Genomic DNA, 14388 nt, shown 5'->3' on the forward strand with positions numbered 1-14388 from the left:
TTGAGTGGAGGCCAGGGTTGGCCAGAGCAGGTGGGAAGCTTGGCTTCCTCCATTTCTGGGGAAACCCAAGCCTCCTGCTTGCTCCATGGCTGCAGCCATCTTGGTTGGGTTAATTTGCATACTCGTCCCTGATTGGCTGGAAGGTGTGTCTTGTGGGCATAGTGGAGTTATGGTCAATTTGCATGTTTCTTTTTTATTATTGTAGATGATATGCACCAAATATAAATTAACAAGCCACATAAGAGCATGAATTCTTCTCTATAAAGTTCCAATTAGCCATATTTTATAACGCACAACTGTTTTTCAGGACTCTAATTTATGTTAAATGTATTAAAATAATACAAGCTAAGACTGACGACAGTCAAGAATAAATATTTAGAAAAGAAGAAAACATACTGAAATATACTTGTACACTTATATTGGTAACCTGGATCATATTGGCCTTCTACAAATTGATTACTATGGTTGAGAAGATAAAACTATGAAGACCTTTAAATGTTAATTTGTTGAGGGCTCAAATTAGAGTTAATAGTGTAGTAATTGTGCTATTCAGTTTTTTTTAATGTGTTATTGTGGTAAAATACACATAACTTAAAATTTAACATCAGTGGTATTAAGTACCTTCATACTGTTGTGCAAACATCAACACCATTCACCTCTGAGAGTCCTTTTTTTCAGATAAATTAGAAACTCTATATACATTAAACAGTAACTCCCTACCTACTCAGCTATAGGCAAACAGGATTCTAGTCTATGTCTCTATGAGTTTAATTACTCTAGATGGCTCATATAAGTGGAAACATATAGTATTTGGCTTTTTAACCTGAGTATGAGTTCCTCAAGGTTTATCTATTTGATAGGAAGGTCAAAGTTTCCTTCCTTTAAAAAAAAAGTATTTTTAAGTTATAGTTGACATACAATCCTATATAATAAAAGCCCAGCAACCAAAATGGTAGAACAACCAGAATGACATTTCAACTAGTCACTATGAGGTCCACTGACCACCTCTAGGTCTCTTTACCCAGCTGGCAGATTCTGATCATCCAATGGCGAATGGGGAACCGGAAGTGGGTGGCAGGGGATGTGGGTGGTGCCAGGCTAAGACCCACACCCACAGAGAGAGACCCAGGGCAGGAGCAGGGCTGGCAAGCAGGTAGGAATGGCCGACCTCTCAGTCACTTCTCCTGGCTGTTAGGCTTTGATCGCCCAATTGTGAACAGGGAATCGGGGGCAGGTGGCAGTGGGGGTGGAGCAGACTGAGGGGAGCCAGGGAAGATGGCCCTGATAACAGGCCAGGCCTTAGGGACCATCGTGCACAGGAAATTGGTGCGCCAGGCTTCTAATGTTACATAAATTACAGTTGACATAAAATATTATATTAGTTTCAGATGTACAGTATAGTGATTACACATATATATACCTTACCAAGTGTCTACTCCAACAAATTTAGTATCCATTTGACACCATACATAATTATTACAATATTATTGACTACAATCCCTATGCTGTGATTTAGATAACCATGACTATTTTTATAACTGTCAATTTTTAATTTAAAAAAATATATTTTATTGATTTTTTACAGAGAGGAAGGGAGAGAGATAGAGAGTTAGAAACTGATGAGAGAGGATCATTGATCAGCTGCCTCTTGCACAGCCCCCACTGGGGATGTGCCCACAACCAAGGCACATGCCCTTGACTGGAATTGAACCTGGGACCTTTCAGTCCACAGGTTGATGCTCTATCCACTGAGCCAAAAAATGTTTTGGCCTCAATTTTTATTTTTTAATTACTTTTCCACTTATCTCCCACCCCCCTTCCAAACCAGGGCTATCAATTTGGTTTTTGTATCTATAAGTTTGTTTCTGTTTCATTTGTTCATTTTGTTCTTCACTTCACACATATAAGTGAAATCATATGATATTCTTCTTTCTCTGTCTTATTTCACTTAGCATCATACCCTCTAGGTCCATCCATGTTTTCAAAAATGGTAAGATTTCATGGATGAGTAATAATCCCATAGTATATATGTATAGAATGATATTTATGTTGCTTTCTGCTTCCATACCTGTTGCAAATAATGGTATAAGGGACGTAGGGGTGCATATATCCTTTCAAATTTTGTTTTAGGTTGTTTTTTAGATAAATGCCCCAAAGTGGAATTGTTATCATATGGTAGTTTTATTTCACTATTTTCCACAGTGGCAGCATCAACTTGCAATCCTATCAACAGGGCACAGAGCTCCCTTTTCTCCACATCCTTGTCAAAACTTGTTTGTTGATTTATTAATGATAGCCATTGTGACAGATGGTAGGAGATATATCAAAGTGGTTTGAATTTTTATTTCCCTGGTAAATACTGATGTTGAACATATTTTCATGTCTATTGGAAATCTGTATGACTTTTTTGGAAAAATGTTGTGTCCTCACTATATTTTTAATTGGATTTATTATTTGGTGTGTTGTTTATATTTTGGATATTAACCCCTAATGGTTATATTATTGGCAAACATCTTTTCCAATTCAGCTTGTTATTTGTGCAAACTTCTCAGTTTGAGGTAGTTCCATTTGTTTCATATTTCATCTGTTTGCCTCGAGACATACCCTAAAATTATTGCTAAGAATAGTGTCAAAGAATTTACTGAATTTGTTTTGATTTCTGGTCTTACATTGGAGCCTTTAATCCATCTTGTGTTTATTTTATGTATGTTTTTAGAGATGGCCTAGTTTACTCTTTTGCATGCATCTTTTCGGTTTTCCCAATACCATTTATTGAAGAGACTGTCTTTATCCCAGTTTATATTTTTTTGCATTCTTTGTCATTAATTGACCATAAATTAATGGGTGTGTTTCTGGGTTCTCTATTCTGTTCTACTGATCTATTGCCATACCATTCTGTTCTGACTACAATAGCCTTGTAGTATGGCTTGGTATCACATGGTTCTGAAATGCATGTGTCTTTGTCTCCTCATTTTCTGACTCCCTGTGTATTAGGTAGATTGGCTATAGTGCATCTCCTGGTCTTGGCAGGATAGTTGGGAAAGTCCACAGCACTAACCTAGGGAGGCTGCTTGTGTGGAGAAACATTGAAGAGACTGTGACCAGGTGGTCAAATTGTGTAAGCAGGCTGTAAGGGATTGCTAGGGCAGAACATTTACTGAATATTTGAAAATTTAATTTCTGACTATTTTACTTTTTATTTTCCACCAAAAAAAGTATGAATTTGTTAGAGTGTTGTCAAAATTTTATGGATGAAGACATTAAGGTACATTATTTGCCCAAGATAAAAAAGCTAATATATGAAAGAGCTGAGATAAGAATCTTGGCATTTTTGCTCCAGAGCTAATACTTTTTATGGTGGAAAGATTTACATTGTTTGTCTCTGACTCTGCCTTTTGTCTCTCTCTAGATTAAATTGATATATTCACATATACTCAAATATTTAACTCAAATATGAATCAATAAGCCTAGAATCTCAAGAAAAAATTAATTATTATTCAAATAATTTAAATATTTTAACCCAAGGCTTTCTTTTAACTTTGGAAGGTTTCTTGGAAGGTGACATTGAATAAAAAGTTCAGTCATTCTATTAATCACGTACGTATAGAATAGCCACTCAATGTTTGGTACTATATTTGTTTGTTTGTTAAAATATGGAAGTAGGACCAAAAAATAAGCCCTTCTGGTGACTTGGAAGAGCTTTTTTATCTAACTGGGTAGATACAATTTACAAAGATTAATGTTAGATGGCAATAAAGCACTAAATTGTAAATTGTGCTGTGCATTTGCACTAATGAGAAGGGAAATTGATTTTAAGCCAATGCTATCAATAAGGAGGTGCTACTTGAGCTCAAAATTTTAAGGATAAATGGGCCTTTAAAATCAGAGAAATGGGATGGACTTTTCTAGAATATAGTAGAAAAAGTAGATAACTATAAATAACAAAATTGAAATATAGAATGGCAAATGTAGAAACAGGTACAAGGATCTGGTGCTAATTTCCAGGCAATGTTCAGTGAAATGAAATAGTTTTCACCCCTGATATATGGTTATTTGTTCAGAAATATCATTGGATGATAATATTTATGAAGGGTTTTGAGCAGGACTTTTTATGTTTTATTTCTACTGCAATTGAAAGGTTTGACTTTTACTTCCTTTCTAATGTACTGTAAAGCTCTTTCAAGATTAAAAAAAAGTTAAAATAATATAGTGATTTCTATCTCAAATAGAGCTTACAAATGGAGAAAGTAACCTGGATGGAAAGGAGAATCTCAGTTATAAACAAATTCAACCCATGTCTACATAATTGCAAAGAAATAGCTTAGAACAAAATAAGTCGTATATTTAGACATAAATGCCTCATTTCCCATCCTCTGTATACAAGATTTGAAATGTTTTTGATGACAAAGTTACTTATAGTCCAGTAATGGCCATTTTATTCCTAGCAGATTCTGATTATTGCTTTTTAACCATTTCACGGGGAAGTCAAAGGGCTACATAATTTCAGTTACAATTTAAAGGAAAATAATAGAAGTAAATTTCCAGCTTCAGTTTTCTAACTGCACATAGGTAATGCATTTGGAGTCACTGAAAGTTTTACTCATCATCTACATAAATGACATTATAGAGATACATCTTCCTTACTGTTCATTGGGTCAAAATTTGCCTGTTCCCCATATACTATAGGGGGAAAATAAGTAATTAAATTAATGTAATAAAGATACATTCTAATAGAATAATTAAAGATTTCACTACTCAAAGTTGATAATCTTGAGTGATCAATGTGACATTTGTATAATATGTCTTAATAGCTTAACCTTCAGGATAACTTGTGTTTCATGCTTTACATAAAGATCTAACCATAAGTCTGTAACAAATATTGTCAACATTGAATTATGTATTTATTGTTTAGATCTCAGATGTCAAATTACAATGTAATTAAAATATTTCTATGAAAATGCATAAAAACAAGAGAAGAAAAACACACAATTGTTATGTTCACTCATGCAAAAATAACTGGTATATAGATTAAATCAAATATGAAGAAAATTTGGAGGAAAAGTAACCCCCCCAAAAAAAATCAAACAAAACTAATCTAACAAAAACTCTGTTATACTTAAAGGTATGAAAATAACTAACTTCCATAAATCAAAACAAGCATAATGTAGTAAACCTAGATCTAAAAACAAACAGAAGTACATTATGCAAGACATACATATAAGTATTCACTTTGCTCAAATAATTCTCACAACAAATATCACACATACTTTGCTACAACTCTTGAGCTAGGTTCAGAGAATAAAAAATAAGCAAAGATGAAAACTTTCTTGTAGAACTAGCAGCATGTGTAGCAAACAGTTACATGAGCAACATGAAATGATATTCAAGTGTGATGGCAGAAATACACACAAGGTTTGATGAAGATACTAAAACAAGGTAATTTACTCTAACATTTTTGGCAGTGTGTGGGGCTTTGAGGTGGGAGGGAATTGGTAGATGGTAGCTAAGGAGGCACCCTGAGTATAAAAGAATCAGTCAATCATAACTAGAGGATATTATCTACCTTGTTTCCCCGAAAATAAGACAGTGTCTTATATTAATTTTTGCTCCCAAAGATGTGCTAGATTTTATTTTCAGGGGATGTCTTATTTTTTTATACACTAGGTCTTATTTTCGGAGGATGTCTTATTTTCCGAGAAACACGGTATGTGTTATAAGAAGGACATTCTAGACAAAACGGGTGCTGTGAGCACTAGCATGAATATAAACTCTGTGTTTAGGGACATAGTCTTTTGGTGTTTCTATAAAACCAATTTGAATTAGAGAGTAGGATCAGATATGAGAGAAATAAAAGTGATGAAATATATAAACTATGAAAATATATAAAAAAGGATAATTTGTCAAAGTAAATATAAGCTTTATTCAAAAGGCAATCATTATGTTATTACAATCTGACACTAACTACTAATTCCCCGTAGGACTATTGTCATTTGAAATGCTATCTACAAGCCTTGGGGGCGAGGCAGGGCATGCCTTGAGATTTTCCTACTTTTTACCAACTGGCCACATATTTGAGGGGATTTGATCAATCCCCTCAGGTTTGATAATTTGCTAGAATGATTTTAAGAACACAGGAAAGTGTTATAACTGCAGATTTCTGACACAGGTACACATAGGGTGTACTCTGAAAAGGAATACACAGTCCTTGTGCCCTCTCCTCATGGTGTGTCACTCTCCTAGACATCAGTTTGTGCACAAACCAGGAAGGTCCACCAGGCTTAGGTGTGCAGAGTACTGGGGTTTCATCAGAGAAGTATAACTGATTAAATCACTGAGCATCTATTGGAACTGAATCTCCAGCCACCCTCCTATCTCTGGAATTTGGGCAAGCTCACAGTGTCTACCACTAATCATGTGGTTGTTCTTACTGGTGACCAGCTATCAAGGTGGCCTTCTAATAATCACCTTATGAAGAACCTTCAACATTTATCAAACCATGGCTCATATTTATCTAAACTCCTTTCTTCTTCCCTCACAGTATTTTGAGGCAAATCCTAGGGATCACCATACTTTATTTATAAATTATTTTCACTTTTAATTTGGCTTTATCCTTATAAAGAATACATTCATTAAAGAATACAAAATAAGTAATAAGATTGAAATAAAACTACATAATTGGAAATAAGATCATGTTAACTCTATATGTGAAAATTTAAGCTAATTTCCAATTTAGACAAAAGGGAATGGGAGCTATAATCTGTATGTCAGAGTCAAATGCTTAGACATTATCATGAAATGTTAATTCAGTGTACAGTCATCAATGAGATGACTGATGATATAACTTTGCACCTTGTAGTTATAAAAGCAGATAAAATATTTAATATGTAATTTACAATCTATTTTACCAGCTCAGCATACAAGATATATATATATAGTTAATTTTAAAGTATTCATAGATGGTTCAGCGCCTGTACAAATCCTGCAAAAATAGTAGTTGGGTATCTGCTAGCCCTATATAATAAAAGCATAGTATGCAAATTGTTCCCTCTACTGCGAGTTGGTCTGGGAGTTTGACCAGAGGCCAGGGCCAGCCAGGGGAAAGGAGGGACCCCAGACAGTAGCTGGCAGTAACTAGGGACCCTACCAGTCCACATACCAGTGCATGAATTTTGTGCACTGGGCCTCTAGTTGAAAATAAAAACAAAAACAGAAAGTTTGTTCTTTAGAAGTGCTAATAATTTAACCAAAGACATTATATACAGAACTCATGGGCACGGGCAATAGTGTGGTGAAGGCCTGGTGGTGTGGAGTGGGTGAATGGAGGCCAATGGGGGAAAAAGAGGACATCTGTAATATTTTCAACAATAAGGATACATTTTTTAAAAGAATATATATATAGATGTAGTGTGAGGGAGAGCAAGGGCAAACAAACTTGTGGGAATTAATTGAAACCTATGAACATGAACTGGAAAACATATTAGTTTCTCAGCACCTCCAACTATCCAACTTCAATGATTTGGTTGACTTACTGAAGAGGCTGGTGATAAACACACACCTGGCCCAGGAGTCAGAAGAGTTGAAGAAGAAAATATGGAAGAAGGTGGAGGGGTCAGAAGCCCAGTTGCTGCTTCACACCAACAAGGTGAGTCAGCAAATTGAAGACAATGCATGAACTGTAATTATATCTGATTTTACAATTGCTTCATCTAGCTATTGTTTGCTTTCACCTTCTAAATCTTACCCATTACTTTTTCTTATGGCCAACTTTATCCCAGAACATTCATGAGAAAGAATTCTGGGAAACATTACTCCAGCTTGGTTAGGTTGACACAGTAGAAAGCTATCAAGATTCATCTCTTTTTTTTTTTTTTAATATATATTTTATTGATTTTTACAGAGAGGAAGGGAGAGAGATAGAGAGCTAGAAACGTCGATGAGTGAGAAACATCGACCAGCTGCCTCTTGCACACCCCCTACTGGGGAATGTGCCCGCAACCAACGTACATGCCCCTGACCGGAATCGAACCGGGGACCTTTCAGTCCCAGACCGATGCTCTATCCATTGAGCCAAACCGGTTTCGGCAAGATTCATCTCTTGCCATTTTATAATCCACAGTCATTTCTTTTTAACCACACATAGTTTCAAATCATACTTCCACCTAACATGATTCAACTATCCCTTTTACCACTGAAAACACACTAACAATTTTCCTAAAAATGTATTTACAAAGTCCTTGGATTTGTCTTTGATAGTCACTCCTATTTGGATGAGTCAAACTTTCTCTTTAATGTTCTGTAGCCTAAATATTAGATATCAGGTTAGCTACTATCAGCACACTTTATGTTTGTTGATAAGATAATATTAGAGGAGAAGAAAATGCATAAATTATACACAAATACATTCCCAAAGGCAAGACACTCAACTCAGCAATTTACAATGAGGACATAATTGGTATTCTGCATGCCCTTTGCTCTCAGCTATTGCCTCACTGGTTCTGGTTTCTTGCCTGGTTGAATGATCAAATCTTTTATTCGCAAAGCATAGGGGTTATTAGACATACTGGCTGTATTGGGTAGATGTGATTTCCCCTGGACATTAATCACAGGACATTGCAGTGGCCAAAGGAGCCCCCAAAGCCATTCTTCTCTTCACACCATATTTTCTAGTAGCATCACAATTTATTTTATAATCAATATCAATCAGCCCAGGCAGTATCGGGATTCTATTTCCATTGTGGTTTTAAATTTCAGCTACATGTTTTAGAAATGAAAAAAATATAAAAAATGTTTATAAATAGTATAGCATAAATCTATCTCTAACAAGAACAACTGACAACCCACTAAATGAGTAAGGAAACAACCAATAAAATTTTAACAGTCCGGTTTTATTTCTTTGCTTCCCATTAGTTATGGTCTGAATCTTTGTGTCCTCCCCAAATTCATATGTTGAATCCTGTGTCCAATGTGATAGTATTAGGAAGTGGGGCTTTGGGAGGTAATTAAATCATGAAGGTGAAGTCTGCATGAATGAGATTAATGCCTGAGAGAGCTTCTTTGCCCCTTCTACCATGTAATAATACAGAAATCCCAAAAACCCTCCTCTGACCATGCTGTCACCCTGATGTTTGACTCTCAGAAATGAATTATGAGAAATGAATTTGTCTTGTTTATAAGCTACCGAGTCTATGGTTTTTTTGTTATGGCAGCCAGAACTGATTAAGATATTGCTACAAAATTAAACAAGAAATTATCAAATTTATTTAAAGTCAGCATGTTAACATACTTTATCATTCATTATTTATTTACTTAATATTTCTCTAGTGCCTAATATCAGGTTGGCAATGAACTAGTCATTGGATATCCAGCACTGTATAGGAACAGTTTTTGTTGTTTTGCATTTATATATTGCCTCTTTCTTTATCTGCTCACATGTTCAATGATCTTATACTTTACTTTAGACACATGACTACAAGTTAGTTTTCTTGATCTTTTTTTTTTTTGTAATATATACTTTTATTAATTACAGAGAGGAAGGGAGAGGGAGAGAGAGAAACATCAATGATGAGAGAGTTATTGATCGGCTGCTTCCTGCACACCCGGCAATATGCCTAAATCAGGAATTGAACCAGAACTTCTCGGTTCCTAGGTTGACACTCAACTGCTGAGCCATGTCAGCCGGGAAGTTCTCTAGATCTTTGCATGAACATTAACAACTACCTCTTCCTTAAACTAACTGTAATTTCAAATATGTCACTATCTTATTAACTTTTCTTTTCCAACTCACTAACTGTATTAGTTCAATTACAACAGTTCTTTTAACCCATCATAATCTACAATCAATTAATATTTTAATCTTTTTATAGTTTCATGATAACATATCTTTTTCTTCCCCCATAAACTGACTATATTGCATTATCAATTGCTGTGGTCATTTTGTTGCAATTACCCTCATTCCCTTTCAACTCTTTTACTTTTTTTCACACTAGAACACTGATCCCAAATCTAATTTACTGTTTTGGCTAAAGAAAAAGCATTTTGATGAAATCTTCCATTTAAATTCCTGATCAATAATTTAAATTGAACATTCACTGCTATTTCACAATCACATAATTTTTCTAGAATCCATCCATTCTCCCATTGTGAAAGATGACTATTTTATATTTTATACAACATCCCCAGTTAAAACTCCTACTTTATATTTTACTGACAGAATGGAAGAATAAAGGAAATACCCACAAGCTCCTACAGTTTTCCCTAATTGTGTTCATGTTCTCTCATTAATAAACCACCAGATTAATTTCTAGATTCAACACTTTCAGTTACACATTCAATTCCCAATCCTCAGTGCTGTTTCAAGTCAATGCTCCATAAATTCTCCTTCTCTTATTTCTGCCTTGCTACTTTATCTATACTTTCATATAGTATAAAGCCACCTTCTTATTCTATTAAAAAAACAACAACCTAAGGCTTCTCTGCATCTCACTTCTCCATTAATTTGTTTCTGTTTCTCTTCCATTGCAACATAGGCTTTTGCCACCACATGACATCAACATATGTTAATCAAGTGTCAAGACCACCAGTGATTTCTAAGTTGCCAAATATAATACTCAATTCTTCACAGTCATCCAGAAACATAGCAACTCACACAGTTGATCACTCTCTTTCTAGAAACATTTTATTTTTTTAAATTATTGTTTTTAATTTATTGAATTTTATAGATAAATTGAGAGAGAAAGAAACATCAGTTTGTTGTTCCACTTATGCATTCATTGGTTGATTGTTGTAAGTGCCTGCCCAGAGATCAAACACACACCCTTGGCATGTTGGGACAATGCTCTACCCACTGTGGAGGCATTTTCTTCTTTGGCTTTCAAGTATCTTTCTTGATTTGGCACCTACTTCACTGACGCCCCATTTCTGAATTTCCTTTGTTTCTTTTTCCTTATGTTCACTTGTATAGATCTTGGAGTGCTCCAGATAGCTAGCCTTGGAATATTTTTGGCTTATATGTACTTTCTCAGGAATTTCATTGCCTCATGCTTTAAGTACATTTCTATACTATGAAGAGTTCCAAATTTATACCTCTGGCAGAATCTTTCCCCATATTTGACCCACTTATCAAAACACCTATTGACATTATCACTTGAATGGCTAATAGGTATTTCTAAATTAAAGTATCGAAAACTTAGCTATTGATATGATTGTGCCCCCCTAAAAAATTATCCCTCTGTTATAGTTGTTTTTACAAACTCCTTGTTTTAAGTTGATTATTTCAAATCCTTTGAAATACACCTTGACTGTTTTTTGTGGCTGTCTTCATCCCCATCTCATTTTCCAAAAATGTATGTAGTAATCTTATTTGCTTCAAAATCAAAATTAACCTGAATCCAAACATTTCTCAATTCCTCCATTGTTACCACTCTGATACAAGTCACCAAAATAGCTCTAAGGTAATACAGTATATCTACTCCCTCAGCCTTAATAACATTAACAATATGTCTTGCAATCTTTAGCCCTGTAGGTATATTTCAGGAACTTTCCTCAGATGCACTGTCCCCTGTCTTTGATTCTGCTAACAGCATCCATCACATACGTACGTAGGTATATTGATTCTGCGCCCTTCCATTCTCTACTTCTAACAGAACAGGTGGACTTTCTGAAAACTGTCATAAGCAGCTGCAGTCAGTTTGTCCTCAGAGATCTGAGAGTCCCTGGGAACTTACAGACCTTTTGGCTTGAGAACTGATGAGAAAAGTATATCTGAATAGCTGGTAAAGCATGTTCCAAAACACGACTTCATATACCCAACCTGACAAGGCAGATCTCGTGTGGCTACCTTTAACCAGCCACACATTGGGAATCTCAGTGAAATTGTGTGAATTCTTTTTATTTGTAAAATAGAAATGGTTTCTACATTGCTTTGCAGGTTTAAGGACAAAGATAGGTTGTAATTGTGAGTAGTTGGAAATTGAATGCGGAATAGCTTCCTTCCAGATAATATGATATTACTTTACTATCTAATTTTTTAACCCTAAAACTATGTAATAAACCTTGTGAAACTAGTTTAATTGTTATAGCTCACATACTGGTGAAAAGAGCATACAATATTTATAGACATTTCTAAAAATTATATATTGTCTCAAAGTAGGAATGCTGTTTGTATCTAAATAATCTCCAGATTTATATATTTCATTGAGATTCCCAATGTGTGGCAGGTTAAAGATGGCCACATGAGATCTGCCTTTGACAGATTGAGTATATGAAGTTGTGTTTTGCAATCTGCTTTTACTAGCTATTAAGAATACACTTTTATTATCTCTTTTCAACTCTGTTAACTGATGTAATGTCTGTAGCTTTAATTCTGCCACAGTGAGAATATTTACCCCCAAGAAATTGGCCAATGCTACAAGTCAATGCTTGATTTTTGGGGGGAGTTTACCAGGATTCCACTGGGTATCCTCTTCTTTTTTATCAGTTTTGTCTCCAAGACGACTTTGGCCAATAGTTTTGGCAGAAGTAATGCTATATCAGTTTCCTGGCCTACTTCATCAGGGATTGGCCTCCACTCTTAGAATATTTGCTCTTGGAAAAATGCCCAAGCAATCCATGAAGAGAGGCCCACCTGGATAAGAACTGAAACCACCAGATAAGAGCTGGCATTAGTTTGCCAGCCACTTTCAGATGGATCCTTCAGCTGTACTTGATCCAGTTGAGCTGACAACACTGAACAGAGATGAACCAGCCCCTCCCTGCCAATCTCAAATTGTAGATTTGTGAGCAAGACAAATTATTGTTTTGGTTCTAAGCCTCTACATTTTGGGGTAGTTTATAATGATACAGTAGATAACAGGAACACAAAGACACAGCTTGAAAGTAATCAAACTAGAACAGGAACAGGTTTATTAAAGTGTTTTCAACAATGTCATGATTTCTCCCCTCACATCCATCCATGATAATATAGGAAAATTAAAAAAATATACCTTTCCTCCTGAAAAATGTAGAGAAAAACAAACTAAAATTACCAAAATAGGTACTGTTTTTCTTATTGTACTTAACATATACTTTCAAAATCACCACTGTGGAATCATTATTGACATTCTGAGTCAATATTTTAGGAATATATAATGATGGGCTTCTTACTTGATTGTAAACTTCTATGGAATAAGCATAATATTTTGAAGCCAAGTCATTGTTCTTCACTATATGTTTAAAATGGTATCTTATTTTATTTGTTTATGTGCTGACTACCACAAATTATGAATAATAACACTGGAAGAATTCCCAGGAAACTAAATACATTAATCACTTTAAGTGAAATTGAAGTGAAATTAAAAAAAATAACTCTAGTGTAACATAGGTTATATTTTTATTGGCATATCTGAAAATACTTTGTAGATATTTAAAATAAAGCAATCAGGATAGAATCATGTTAATCAATAATTTAATGTTAGTAGTTATAGACATTCCCAGAATTACATTACATTATTTAAAATCTATTTATTAGTGAGTAGAAAATAAAAACACAATTCAACACATCAAATCTGCTTTCCAGCACTAGTGCTTCAGATCGTGGTTATCTGTCACCGTATTTTTTTTGTTTTTGTTGGAATTCTAAATTATTCTACTGTTATCTTCCTTTTATAAATATATTACTCCAATATTACACCTTTAAAGCATAAACATGGAATCCCTGTATTAAGTGTAAAACCTTTGTGTTCAAATCTCAAAACTTCATTCTACTTCTTAAACCAGATTACTCTTGTTCCCTAGTATTTCCCACACATATTCTCATCTCTATATCTTAGGCCATATTGACTCCCATCTTCAGAACCCTTTATTTCCATCTGTATATACTGAAGTTCAAGCCAACATTAACACCCAGTTCAAAAGCACACATGAAACATTCACAACAACCCACATCTACAGTAATGGCTCATGCTCCAATATTCACCCTTCTCTAATCTCGCATTTACAGGAGTTAATATTTTATTTCTGTAAAAGCGCATTCATACTACTAGTAATTTCCCATTTTCCAATCTTACCTTCTTTCATTATTTGTACTAAGTTTTAGTTTAGTACATGGCTGCACAAACAGAATCCGTTTCCATCCCTTTGTAGATGTGATTGTGTGATTAAATCATTGCCAGTTGTTTGAAGTTTACATCTGTACCTTAAAAAACAACAACAAAAACTGGGCTTTGGCTCTCCTTTTTTCTCCTTCCATGGTTTGGGCCTTGGACTTGATTCTAGTAACCAAATTTAACTGTGCACATTATGGCAATAGATGAGGGAGAGGAGAAAAGAGACATAAGAACCCTGGTCCCTGGATGATATAGAGGGACAAAGCTGTCTGTTTTAGATCACCAGCCTATCTTGTTGGTACATGAG

This window comes from Pipistrellus hanaki (genome assembly GCF_964339955.1).
Source record: "Pipistrellus hanaki genome assembly, chromosome: 3".
NCBI lineage: Eukaryota > Metazoa > Chordata > Mammalia > Chiroptera > Vespertilionidae > Pipistrellus > Pipistrellus hanaki.